The sequence below is a fragment of the Cryptomeria japonica genome, chromosome 5 (genome assembly GCF_030272615.1).
Source record: "Cryptomeria japonica chromosome 5, Sugi_1.0, whole genome shotgun sequence".
NCBI classification, from domain to species: domain Eukaryota; kingdom Viridiplantae; phylum Streptophyta; class Pinopsida; order Cupressales; family Cupressaceae; genus Cryptomeria; species Cryptomeria japonica.
In genome coordinates this window covers 306,407,947-306,422,295 of record NC_081409.1, presented here as the reverse complement: position 1 = coordinate 306,422,295, position 14,349 = coordinate 306,407,947, and positions in this window count along the sequence as shown.

Here is a 14,349-nt window from a genome sequence, read left to right as displayed (position 1 = left end):
AACCATAACCCTAAGCCTAACCCTAACCCTAACCATAATCCTAAGCCTTGATCCTAATCATAATCCCAACTGTAACCCTAGATATCACCCTAACCATGATGTTAACCCTAATCATAATCCTAACCCTAACCCTAAACCTAATCCTAAGCCTTAATCTTAATCATAATTATAACCCTAACCTGAACCATAATCCTAACCATGATGTAAACCCTAACCTTAGCCATAATTCTAACCATAACCCTAAACCTAAACCTTAAGTCTAACCACAACCCTAAACCTAACCCTAACCCCAACTATGATGTAAACCATAAACCAATCCATAATCCAACCATAACCTAAACCTAAACCTAGTGATAATCATATCACTAAGCATAACCATAACACTAAAACCTAACCCTAACCTTAATCCTAAACTTTACCCTGAACTCGAACCTCAACCATAAGTCTAATCCTAAACTTAACTTTAACATAAACCCTAACCCTAACCATGATATAAAACCTAACCATAATCATAATCCTAACCCTAAACCATAAGCCAAACCCTTACCCTAACCATAATCGTAATCCCTAACCTTGACCATAATCCTAATCCTAACCCTAACCCTAAACCTAACCCTACCCATTATGTAAATCCTAATAATAATCCAGACAATAACCCTAATCGTGATTTAAATTTAAACCCTAGCCATAACCCTAACCCTAAACCTAATCCTAAGCCTTAATCCTAATCATAATCCTAACCCTAACCCGAACCATAATCCTAACCATGATGTAAACCCTAACCTTAGCCATAATTCTAACCATAACCCTAAACCTAAACCTTAAGTCTAACCACAACCCTAAACCTAACCCTAACCCCAACTATGATGTAAACCATAAACCAAACCATAATCCAACCATAACCTAAACCTAAACCTAAACCTAATGATAATCATATCACTAACCATAACCATAACACTAAAACTTAACCCTAACCTTAATCCTAAACTTTACCCTAAACTCGAACCTCAACCATAATTCTAATCCTAAACTTAACTTTAACATAAACCCTAACCCTAACCATGATATAAAACCTAACCATAATCATAATCCTAACCCTAAACCATAAGCCAAACCCTTACCCTAACCATAATTGTAATCCCTAACCTTGACCATAATCCTAATCCTAACCCTAACCCTAAACCTAACCCTACCCATTATGTAAATCCTAATAATAATCCAAACACTAACCCTAACCATGATGTAAATTTAAACCCTATCCATAACCCTAACCCTAAACCTTAATCCTAACCCTAACCATAATCCTAACCCTAACCCTAACCCTAACCATAATCCTAAGCCTTAATCCAAATCATAATCCCAACTGTAACCCTAGCTATCACCCTAACCATGATGTAAACCCTAATCATAATCCTAACCCTAAACCTAACACTAACCAGAACCCTAACCCTAACCATGATGTCAACCCTAACCCTAACCATGATGTCAACCCTAACCCTAACCATGATGTAAACCCTAACCCTAGCCATAATCCTAACCATACACTAGTACATTCGGAGCTAATTTTCGACTGTCGATTGTCAAAATTGTGACTAATTTTCGTCAGAGTGCTGACAAAAGTAGTTGTTGAAAACTTATCGTCGGACTTGTCGACGATGCCCCTGACCATCAGAAATATGACAATCCCATGGACTCTGCTGATGGTGGGCATGATCTCTCTTCTGGTCAAAAAAGTCGTCGAACATGCAGCATCCCCGTCGGATGCTTCTGTAGATTTCATCGAAAAGTCGACGGAAATTTGGAACTTTGCACTGACGGTGATGTTGTTTGTCTGACGCTTGTGTCATCGGTCCATTCAGAGGCATCGATGACTGTCCAACTATGAAGTGTCGTCGCACGTACAACATCCTCGTCGGATGCTTGTGTAGTTTGAGTTGGAAGTGCGACGACTCCAGAACCATTTCATCGTCGGTGGAAAGCTTGGTATTCGTCGTAATTCCGACAATAGTAATATTTTTATCAAAAAAAAATATTACTATCCAGTCATTGATATGTACAGCGAATGATATTCTATCCCCACCACCTACCAGTAGGGGGCATAGGTTTGAGGCTAATATGAGGCGCACTGGTTTCAAGCTAATATGATCATGCACACCATGGTTGAGATGGTCCAACTCCCTAGTCTCACTTTGGGACTAAGCTCATGCCATATCTAAATGAAAGACATCTCAAATACATCGCCGGTGGAAAGCTGCAAAATGCCATTTTCATACATAAGCAAGACATACACAATTGGGCACAATCACCAAGAGAACGGTAAAAAGTGTGTTTGAGATCATTGTCCTAATTGTGGTGTGGTCACCAAGAGATCACTGTAAATTTGTCAACCTTTCCTTCATTTAAACCAAGTAAACCTTTATGTATATGCATATGCATGTGCATATGCATATGTATATGTATATGTATATGTATATGTATATGTATATGTATATGCATATGTATATAGTTTTGTGTATTCATTAGAGATTTTCATTTAATTTTGAGCATTTTGTGGATGGTATAATCAAGAAACATATCATCACCCTCACCAATTATGCTCAACTGATTTAAGTACAACCATTTGATTGTTAATAATCTTTAAATTAAGGGAGTAATTTTCAAAATAGAATTGTTGAATTATTGATTTTTTTTATATATAATAGTATAAGCCTGTTATGAATGGTATAATTAAGAAACACGCCATCACCTACACCAATTATGCTCGATTGATTGAACTACAACCCTTTGGTTGTTAATAATATTTAAAGGAATGAATTGCTTCTCAAAATAAAATTGTTGGATTATTGAATTAGTATATATAATAGTAAGCTTTCTATATTCATAAAAGATCATATACATATACATATACATATCCATATGCATATATGCATATACATATACATAAAGGTTTACTTGGTTTAAATGAAGGAAAGGTTGAGAACGGTGATCTCTTGGTGAAGGTTGACAAATTTACGGTGATCTCTTGCTGGGAAAGCCTAGCGAAGAGGCTAGGTAGGGTGAAGGTTGGAGAGATCTGCCCATTGGAGGGGTATATCTTATGATTTGTATAGTTGTATGTTGGATATATAAAGGTGAGACAACAACTGATTGATTCCAAAAGTGTGTGGAAGTATGAGATTGGAGAAACCCTTGTTTTTAGGGGTTTGAGTGAAGAATTTAGGGCTTTTGGGGTTGGGAACCTCATACCTTGAAATTGATTGCAGATTCCTTCATCATTTTTCATGTGCTAATATTGTTTTGAGGTTAGAAGTACCAGGGAGTAATATTTCCCGTAGTTGCTTTGTTAATCCACCATTCTAGTTAATTGAAAACAAAGGACAGTCTAAAAACAACAGATACTTTCCAAAACAACTTGCTAAATGCTCTGAGTATGTTATAGAAAAGCCAAAAGGGTGTCTAAAATTGCATTTTGTTTGTCTGGTGTCTTGGAATTTTGTATAGTGAGAGAAATTTAATGTCATTTTATCATCATTCCATGAGAATCAGAGTCCTATCATTCATGGAATGACCATAGTATTAGAATTTGTCAAAACTGTTAAAGGAAAAAGTAACAAAATTTTGGGACAATCAACAATAAATCAATTTTATAATCTAGTAGTGACTTCAAAGCATTCACAAAGGTATTCAATGTTGAAATCAATGCCCTAAAAATGCTATCATATGAATTATACCCAGTAAAACCCTCACAAGTTCATGAAATCAGGAAATGGCTTCAAAATCTGAGTTTCATTACTTTTCCAGATGTTGTCCATACACTAGGCATTCACCATGTCGTACATTGCATTAAAATGACTTTATAAACCTTCCTCTATGACTGTTCAACCAACTTATGGTTGGTTACATTGTTTATTTAACACAAAAACACTTAAAACTAGTTTCCCACCTAATTCTTCCTAACCATTGGAATCCAAATGTTTGAATTTGGCAACATATTAAAATTGCATTACCATCTTGAAATAAACATTGGAATTTATGGATTTTCATCCCTATTGCCCATCTAGATGCATCTAAACCATCCTAGATCCCCTTTTAGGTGTTTTGACCCAATATCCAACATTTTACAACTTTCAGGATAGATTGACAACTTTTTTACATTTGTGTGTCTCAAAGGCCATTATTGGTTTTAAGACCTCATAGTTGATCTTGTAGACATTTCTTGATGTTTGAAATTCCTCCTTGGCCTCTGGTGGCTTCATGGTTGCATTGGATTGCTTGGCTGCCCTTGCACCATACACCCTACCTTGAAAAAGACTATTGTCCCAAGAAGTCATCCATGTCCTTCCTTTGGTTTTGCTTGCTCTTATCTGACATTTAGGAACTAGATAGTCCCCCAAAGTGACCTTCTTCTTCTTATGATCACCTGCATTCACACACCAATCATTAGAAATAAAAACTTTATGATTTGGTTGTCCCAAACCATTGGTGTTCTTGTTTGAAGTTGTTGTTATGAATGCCTTCTTCCCTCTGTCTTGAGGTATATGCAACTTATCAAACATGCTCCCCCTTTGTTGTCCAATGATAGGACATTGCACTGAACCCACTTGCACATGTTTGAGATCCCAACCTTCTCTATAAACCGGACTGTCATATTGTTGCAAATTTGTCCTCTTTGTACCCTGCTTTTGAACATAGAACTTATCACCAAAACACATAACAATATTGTCTTTTTTTCCTTGAATCAATGGGCTTAAATTATATGTCATCTTACCCTTATGAACCAAATAGGTGTTTGTGTAACCATCATGTATAATTCTTCTACAATATTGTCAAGGTCTGCCCAAAATTAAATGACCACAACCCATATCCATGACATCACATAAAATGCTATCAACATACTTACCAATGGAGAAATTTATGACTTCTTGATCCTTTACCAACATATTATGACCTTCACTAACCCATGTAGAAAAATATGGCTTAGGATGTGCAAGGGTTTGTAAATTCAACTTTTTGACTGCTTCATAAGCAACCAAATTGTGACAAGCCCCCAAATCAACAATCAAATTGCATACCTTGCCATGGATTAGACAATTTGTCCCAAAGATCCTCTCTTGTTGTGATGGTTGTACTTTCCCCATGAGTAATAACTCTCCTTCCTCTGGAAATGCCAAGATAGGTTCTTGTTCTTCTCCTTTTGTGTCTTCTTGTGTCAAGTTTACCCTCCTATCTTTCTTATCTTCACTTCATTTAGGACATTTGAATGATGGGTGCCCTGGTTCATTACAATTATAACACCTAAATGTGCCTCTTCCTCTCTAACTCTTCAACCCCCATAAAACTTTTTTAAAAGCATCTAAGAATGAAATGATCTCTAACTCTTAATACACTGTCTATATAGTATATACTCACCCAAAATCTGAATATTACAAAAATACCAAATCAAATCTAATCTAGTTCCAAATGATCCTATACAATGAGGACCCCTCCAAAGCAATAGTAGCATACAAACACTAGTAAAAATATTTCTTAGAAATATAGTAAAGAAAACAATAGATGCCCTCTCATACTGTTCATATTCATTTCCTTAAGATTAAACAAACTTTTGTTCAAATAAGGAAGCAACGGTGGTATCATAGCAAAGGTATACAATAAAGAATACACGTGTAGTATTTGAAATTAACTTCGACATGCTTCCCCAAGCTTAAAATACAAATTCATAGAACTGCACAACTATTACATAAGTTTTCACTTTCTGGCTTTTCAACTTTCAAATATCTGAACGTAATAACTTATGCTTTTGAGGTTTTGTAGGAAACATATAGGTTGTGATTTTCACATTGCCATACTAGACTACAATGAAACTGCACTACTTTGAAAGGTTACTTCTATGGATATACTACTAAAACCAATCTGTGTACATTGTGATTTCCAACACTTCATATTCTCCAAAGCAAAAGAACATGTATATTGGTATTATCTTTCATGTTTTCATGCTTTGTAGGTCTCCAAGATTCATTGGCACATGCAAGTGGTGACTGTTGGTATGATTTTGGTCATGTATCAGACCTAGTGCAACATCGAGGGCACATTTGAAGTTGTAAGTGAAAGATAGGACCCCTTGGTGTTTGGAGGAAGGTAGTGAGGGGTGGAGAGGGTTAGTGCAGACCCTTTACAATCTATTGTGGCCCTTGGGTAGGGAAAATCATCAAGAACTTTATGATTGTCCCTAGATAGTGTGTGGTTGTCCTAGTGAATAAATGAACACTGAGTTTTTGGGAGTATGATGAAATGAATAATCTTATTATGTGGTGGACATTTGAGATAGGGTTGTAGTGATCCTTGGAAACTTTTAAAGGGGTTTGGAGGTCCTAATAAGTGGAAACAAATCATATCTTTCTGATTGTCCTAAGTGACTTGGCTGTTACAGTCATTGTTGTCAATCATCTATCAATTCTCCCAACACTATTATACAACCTTCATGCACTACCATACATTCTCAAAATAATGTTACACAACCTTCACTAGAATTCACTTGAGAAGGTCTCTCACCAATGAATTTAGGGATTCTTGGACTATTAAGGTTTAACAATTTTTTGATAGTTTTTGAAAGCAGTTCCTACAATCCTTTGTGTAGAAACAACAATGTTCTATATGTCCATGCACCAATGAGAGAGGTTTAGGATTTTCATTTAGCAACATGATTGATAGAGATACCAAGAATGAAATTGCAAGGAAGATCTAATATTTATGAATTAAATTGTAAATCAATCTAAGTTACATGTTTGATATCTTACTTATATCATGGTAACATAAAATGTATATATGCACTCAACATACCTCTTTGCTTGTTTATCCCTTGGTCAAGGCCGCATACCCCCTTACACTTTAATATTGTTTCCACCCTCATGATTACTTGAAGTCCATTCTCAAATCACACTAAATGACAATAGTTAGTACAAAATAGTGACCATAGCCAAGGAAGCCCAAATTTACTCATACTCAACATAATAAGAAATATCTAAATCATCTGGACCATTATTCACAACATAACCTCTTTTTCACATCATGGAAAGCCAAAATTACAAGGATCACGCTTCTTTGAAGGAGCCATTGTTCAAAGCCACCAAACTATCAACAAGAGTAGAAGCTATTAGGCTCATACAATTTTAGGACATATAAAGAGTTGAATCAGAAGCGAGATCATGAAGCATACAATAGAGAGGTATTCATGGAATAGACATCTGAAAACATCTCATTCATGAAGTAACAAAATGCTAAAGAAAAAGACAAGTAATTAAAAAACTTACAAGGATGAGACATATTCATAACTTTTGCAGTCCCACCTTGGATATCAACACTAGAAGCAACTCATATTGTTCATGTACAGACAAGACAATATGGGAGTTCATTATACCCAACAACTTGCGGTGTTGTTCGTGTTGGCTCTGTTGGACCTTGCAATTAAGATTGAATATACATTATTCAATAAGATTAACTGTGCAACATAATGAAATATTGAAAAGTGTGTTATCTTGTTTAGCTTCACTTGGTTTCAAGAATAGTTTAATATTCTCTACTTAACAAGGCCAACCACGTGAAGGTGGAAGCTCATTTGGCCCCTCCTCTCCCTAACATCACTCTAAATTCCCCGTTAATATCTTATAACATTCATTCATTCATTCTTTCTACCATTAATAAAATATAGCATTCATTCATTAATATCACATAACGTTCATTAACACATAACATAGATTAACATTAATTAACACGCAACATTCATCAATATTAATTAACACATATCATCCATAACCATTAATTAGCACATAATTACTTCACTAACACATAAAAATCAGTCATTATCAAATAAGTTAGATTAAAATCATTTCTTTTTTTGTTTTTTCTTTGAAGCTATGAAAAGAGTAAGTGGAACATCGGTTTCTTCATCGTTTCCCCCCTCTGCAGATGTCCCGTCAACTGCTCGTGATCTCGATGTATGCCTAGTCCTATACTGAGGACGAGGACACTAAAGCGAAGGGGGGTCCTCTACAATAACAAATAAATGGGTTAAATTTAAAAAAAAAAAAATTATTGTTACAAGTATTTCATTAATTTAGAGAACATAACTGTTGCGCTCTTTACCTGATGGGGCCACATTATTTTGTGTAGCCTCAACCTCAACATGTTGAACACCCTCTAGATCATTTGGAGTTGAAATACTAAAGGTTACATTAATGTTGAACACCAATTGAAATTATATTTGTTTAAAGAAATAACAGTGGTCCTCTTTACCTGAGTGGGGAACATCACGTTCCTGATGTTGTGTACCCAGATCATGCTCCACTTGGTCACCACCGACCACATGCTCTAAAATATTAACAAAAAAGGTTACATTAATTACTACTCTAATTACAAATTAAGTTGTTTAGCTATATTAATAGCTAAATAAATAAATTTGAATAGCAAATGAATACCTCCAATACTGGGATGCACATCCGGGCCTTCATGTGCAGGTGGTGTTTCACAATTAGCAGGCTGCATTCCAATGTCATGCACATTGTTATCATTTCTTGCTTATTTAAAACAAATATAGTCACTTTATGTTGGAACTCAACATCAATTAGATTATTGGTAAAGTATTCAATTTGAAACAATTACCATTTAGCATATTTACCTATGTGATGGATGCACTCAAATGTTGTGCATGCCCACTCAATTCTCATAGCCGATCAGCCATGGTTAAATAGCCTTGCTGGTAGGTAATTCTCTTGTCATCTTCTGTGGATGCTCTATTGAATTCAGAGCCCTGCATTTTTGCTTGGTACCATGAATTTTGCTTACATTGTTTGATAAAAAAAAACGTTTGCAATTTATTAATGTTTTGATGCAATATTTCATTTACATGAGATACTTACAATTCATGCAGCAAGTTTCATATAACCACCAGAGCTGAGTTTGTGTTGCTCGTGCTTTTCTTGTCTTGCCTTTGTTGCCTTTGACATGTCACTTAGTCTATAAAAATTTTGAAATATGTTAGATTATATAAATATAAAGAGTAATTAATTAGTACATAATTACATTCTTAATAGTATCTCGTACCTTCTTCTGGCGTCTGGTGGTGTATTTCCTTTTTTCCTTTCAATTCTCTCCTTGGCATCCAAAATCAGGTCCTTCCACTCACTCTCTGGAATCATGGGGGAGGCTCGTACTTTAGATTCCTCTCTAAATGGGTCTTGTATTGGTCCCTCACATACTTTAGATATGTGCCATCTTTTTCAAGGAGCTTGGTTTTGTCAAAGGTGTCATTTCCAAACCACTCAACCATTTGGTTTGTCAATTCGTCTTTTAGCCTTTTTTCTTGGTCATTCCACCTTTTAAAGCAAAAACAAACCTGTTAGATTCATAAATGAACTGAAGCTACATTTAATACACTTCAAGAAATGGATCAAAGGATAACTATTCTAACAATGATATGAAATAAAAATAGTGGATTAGGGTTAGTTCACATATGATGTACAACCTTTTACGTATGGTGGGCCCAAATATCTGCAATACAATGTCACTAAGATGTTTATAGAAAATATCATTGCCTACAAAAAATTCATGGGATCATTAGTCCAAAATGAGTGATCATAAAGTAAATTACAATTAGAGTATATAATAATAATTTTAAAGTACTTGGAACCTTTTGTATCTTTAAGGGAATCATTTCTTCGTCGCTCACCACCAATGTGGCCTGCAACGTTCTCGTACTAGCAATACGAGAAGATCCAAGAAATGATGGTATGTTATCAGCAATATTCGCCTCTGGCACATCCTCATGTGCATCTCCTCCTGCAAAAAATGAATCCACTATGAAATGGCATTAGAATTCAAGAAAGAACGCTTGAAGGGAAATAAACACATAACAAAAGATAGAGCAAAAGAGGGATCTACCAACAGTGGGCAGGCCAATATGATGTGCAGTAGAGGATGTCTGCATGCTCGTGTTGCTGACATTGCAGTCGGCAATACAGGTGAGGGTAACCTTTGATGAGGTGGCAGTGACATTTGCACAGGAACATTGACAACACCTAAAGAATAATACATTAAATATATCAAACATTAAATATATGAAAAGTGCAAGAATTGTAAACAAGGATGAACCTTTATTTTGAAAATTGACAGTATCAAGTATGATGTGTTTTGGGTACTCAGAGTGATAAGCCAAGCAAGCGATAATACAAGAAAATCATCATCACCTGAAGAACTTGCAACACCCTGATCATGGCAACGACTTTCATGAGGGTGGATAAATTGCTGTAAAAACAATACGTACATATTTTAGTTAATGACATAAAAGAGAATAAAATATAAACCATTATTTAACTTTTGTTATAATTAAAGCTTTCATTACTGCTTACTTGCAAGTTTTCTACTGTCTGAATCAATAATTCCACCCTCTCTCGTATCTCATCAGTAATAGGATTCACTTGTGCCAAAGCAACAATCTCTTTAGTAATTTTTCTAAGAGGTTTTTTTATGAATTCCATAGGGTGTGTGGAATCTTCAGGGTCATCATCGCTTAACCCAATTGATTCCCTAGAGAGGTGCTCAGGTACTGCAACTCCCTTTCCCTTTCCCCAAACATCCATTTGTGTCAAGAATATCATTAACAATTACAAAATTATTCTAAATCACTAAAAAAAAGAACATAATAATGTAATCTATCTAATTTGTACAATTACAATGAGGTTTACCTACTCAGTAAAAGTGTCGCAACCTACATCCCTGTCTGTGATATGTGATGGATCCATGTCACCCTGTGACAAAGAAAAAATATAAAAAACGTTAACGAAATTAAACCAATAGACTTAGCAAAAAAGCTTCATAATAAAATGGTATATTGGATTCATTAATTGGAGGTTGGTTGATTTAAATGGTATATAGTACGTACCACCCCCATGATATTAACTTTATTTGTATCTATACGATTCAAACTGTAATCGATTAGAAGCTCTTCGCCTGCACTTATTGATTTTATCGCACATACAAATATACGATTTCCCTCGCGCGCCTCAAATATGCAATTGGGTTGTTTATTAGTTGACCCAGGTCGCGTAATATTTATAAAACCTGCAATATTCCCTGTTGCTTTTGGCTGACCATCAATGTATACCGCCACTCGTTTACTTTGATCATTATCTTTCTGTTGTATATAATTTGCTGACAGTGCATACCTACGCATACTTTTTTTATATTTAACAATCTGCATCCAATTATTGTAATTGTAACAAGGTCCAACAAACTCCATCAATTCAACAACTTTATTGTAACAGACCTTTATGTCGTCCATGGAAAATAAGCCTAAACCATGTAACGACGAAGGTGCTATGTGATATATCCTACTGTTAACACAAAAATCAGTGTTTATTGGAGGAAGTTCCTTGGACATCCATTGTTTCTGTAGATGTTTGTACCTCAGTGGCACCTCAATGTTGCATTTGGTCTCACCATCATAAGAACATGACCCCCCTTGAGCAAGGAAAAATTTCATGCGTTTATTGAATTTTCTTCTAATCTTTTGACCTCTTGTTGATCTCCCTATTGTAGACCTACTACATGTGTCACTTTCATTTTCTATTCCTTCATTTTCCTCACTCGACAAAGACAAATGTGACAAATACCTATTTTGGGGTACCTGCACTCCATGAAATGAGAGAGTTAATTGGTAATGAGAGAGAAATTTTGCAAATGAGGGTAATGTTGATGAAAAAGTCGACCCTAAAGTTGATTTTGGGATTAAAATTGGAATAAGTCCAACTGGGGCCTCGAGTGATGATAACTGTATTAGATTTGTTGTTCTTGTCGAGGTTTGAAAAACTGAGGAAGTTTGTTTTCCAAGTAATTTTAAAAAAATAAACTGTTTCTATAGGGTGTATTGACTAGTTATACCTGTCCATCCATGAGACTGTGCAGGATCCTCGTCAAAGGGGTTCATGGTCCTATACAATGTAATTCAATTATCTTATGTTAGCTAAAAATTACATAATACACAACATGAACAACATGAACTTTGTAGACAAAAAGAGTATTAAATAATAAAAAGATGTTGTCATCAAAATCTTTGTAAATTTTTTAATTCCTTACCTTTACTTTATGTAGACTATGCAGGATCCTCAACTAAATAGTTGACGATGTCTGTAGTCAACGACCAGTTCCCACCAAGGGTGACAGCATCACACAGGGAGTATACCTGAAATCAACACCATCAATTAAGCATCATAAGCATTACTACATTTGTAAGTTGATAAACAATAAATACATACGTATCATAAGCATCACATGATGTGTCATCATATATGTAATTGAACATCACAATTAGCATCACATATGTGTCATCATAAACATGTAATCCATCACATATGTATCATAAGTCACCATCCATCACATAGGTAATAAACAATCCATATTCTATAAATAAACACAAAGTTCAAAAAATGTCACATGCATCATCATAAACATGTGATCCATCACATGTGTATTTTAAATCAACATCCATCACATAGCTAATAAACAATCCAATTCCCATAAATAAACACAGTTTAAAAAATGTCACATAAATAGTCACTCTCCCTATCTCCATCTCCATATTAAAAGGCGCATCATGAATTAATTATGTAATGGCATTAGAATTCAAAACATAATGAATTAATTATGTAAAAAAAATATATCAAGAAGTCAATATTAAATAGATAATATACTAATCGCATACCTCATACATTTCATTCATCATCATGAACATCAAGGTCATCATCGCCATCATCATCATCATCATCATCATCATCATCATCATCATCATCATCATCATCATCATCACCATCACCATCACCATCACCATCATCATCATCATCATCATCATCATCATCATCATCATCATCATCATCATCATTATCATCGAGAAACTATCGATCGTGATCATCATCCACTTCATCTTCTACTTCTTCTGTATCTTCTTCTTCCATCACATTATACTTTATCAACCTTCCTCTTGGATCATGTCTATCAACAAATGACCAACCCGGTTTATGTGGAACCTCTGAGTAAAATACTTGCTCACATTGGCTTGGAAGAACATAGGGCTCATCCCCAACTGGTTCAAATGACCTTGTATTTAGCATTGTAAAACCATTATCATGTTCAATAATAGTTATATCAGGATCATTTTTATTCAATTGTAGCCTATACCATTTGACAACGAACAAAACTAATTCGAAGGAATTAAAGTCATACTCAAGTATATCATCCAAAATGTCATAGTATCGATTTTGAGACTGTTGAGGATGTATGTCATTTCTCGATGAAATATTTGTCACCTCAAAGACTGCAGTGATGCCAGAATCACAAGTTTTCTTCGTGTCATTCAGCTTTTTTATGCGAAATTTATGACCATTGCAGCACATAGTGTTGTGGTGTTTGACCTGTGATATGTCAAGCATGTAAAATTTATTGCGTTGTGAGTTGATAAAAAAATATGGGTGATTAATAAATTTATACGTACCTGTTTATCTCTTAAGCCATATGCTAAATCAATTTCCCTTTGCATAACATTGGAATCTCCATTACGATGAGCTTCTTTAACCAATGAAGCCACACCTTCCCATGTTAATGTGCGTCCAGAATGTTGACAACGTTCAATCCATACCATCATCCAATCAAGATTGTTTGCAATATACAAATGTAGTGCATCCCACTCTCGACCAAATGTACAAAAAATAAATAGACTTCTTACAACCGATTTATTTTGAAGATTAAGAATTAATTAACTACAATAACATCTTATAATTACCTCTCACTTTCCTCAATCTACCTTTCCCCGTCAAGTACTCCCCTTTGAATTTGTTAATGGGGTTGGGATCCCAAATGCAATCCACGTGGATCTTTGCTGCAAACTTAGGAAGATATTCAGAAATGTACACCATAGTCTTGTATACCATATATCCCTCCACCATATAACCCTTAGGATGTGCTCTTTGTCGAACCAAAGCCTTCAAAAATTTCAAGTGCCTCTCAACCATCCACATTGACCTAGTGTGTACAGGTCCACACAATTCAATCTCCTCAACTTGGTGTATGAAGTAGTGTTCTTGTGCATTGAAAAAAGCTGGAGGTAGACACTTTTACATTTCACACATTAAATGAGGAATTTTTCTCTTCCAATATTTTATATCGTCTTTATGGATTTCTTTACATGACAACCACCTACAAGATATTCAAGAAGCAAAAAAATATATTACATAACAAATAAAACAAATAGCAAATATAATATCTATACAATGAACTGAACAAATATCACTACTTACCTCATGTATT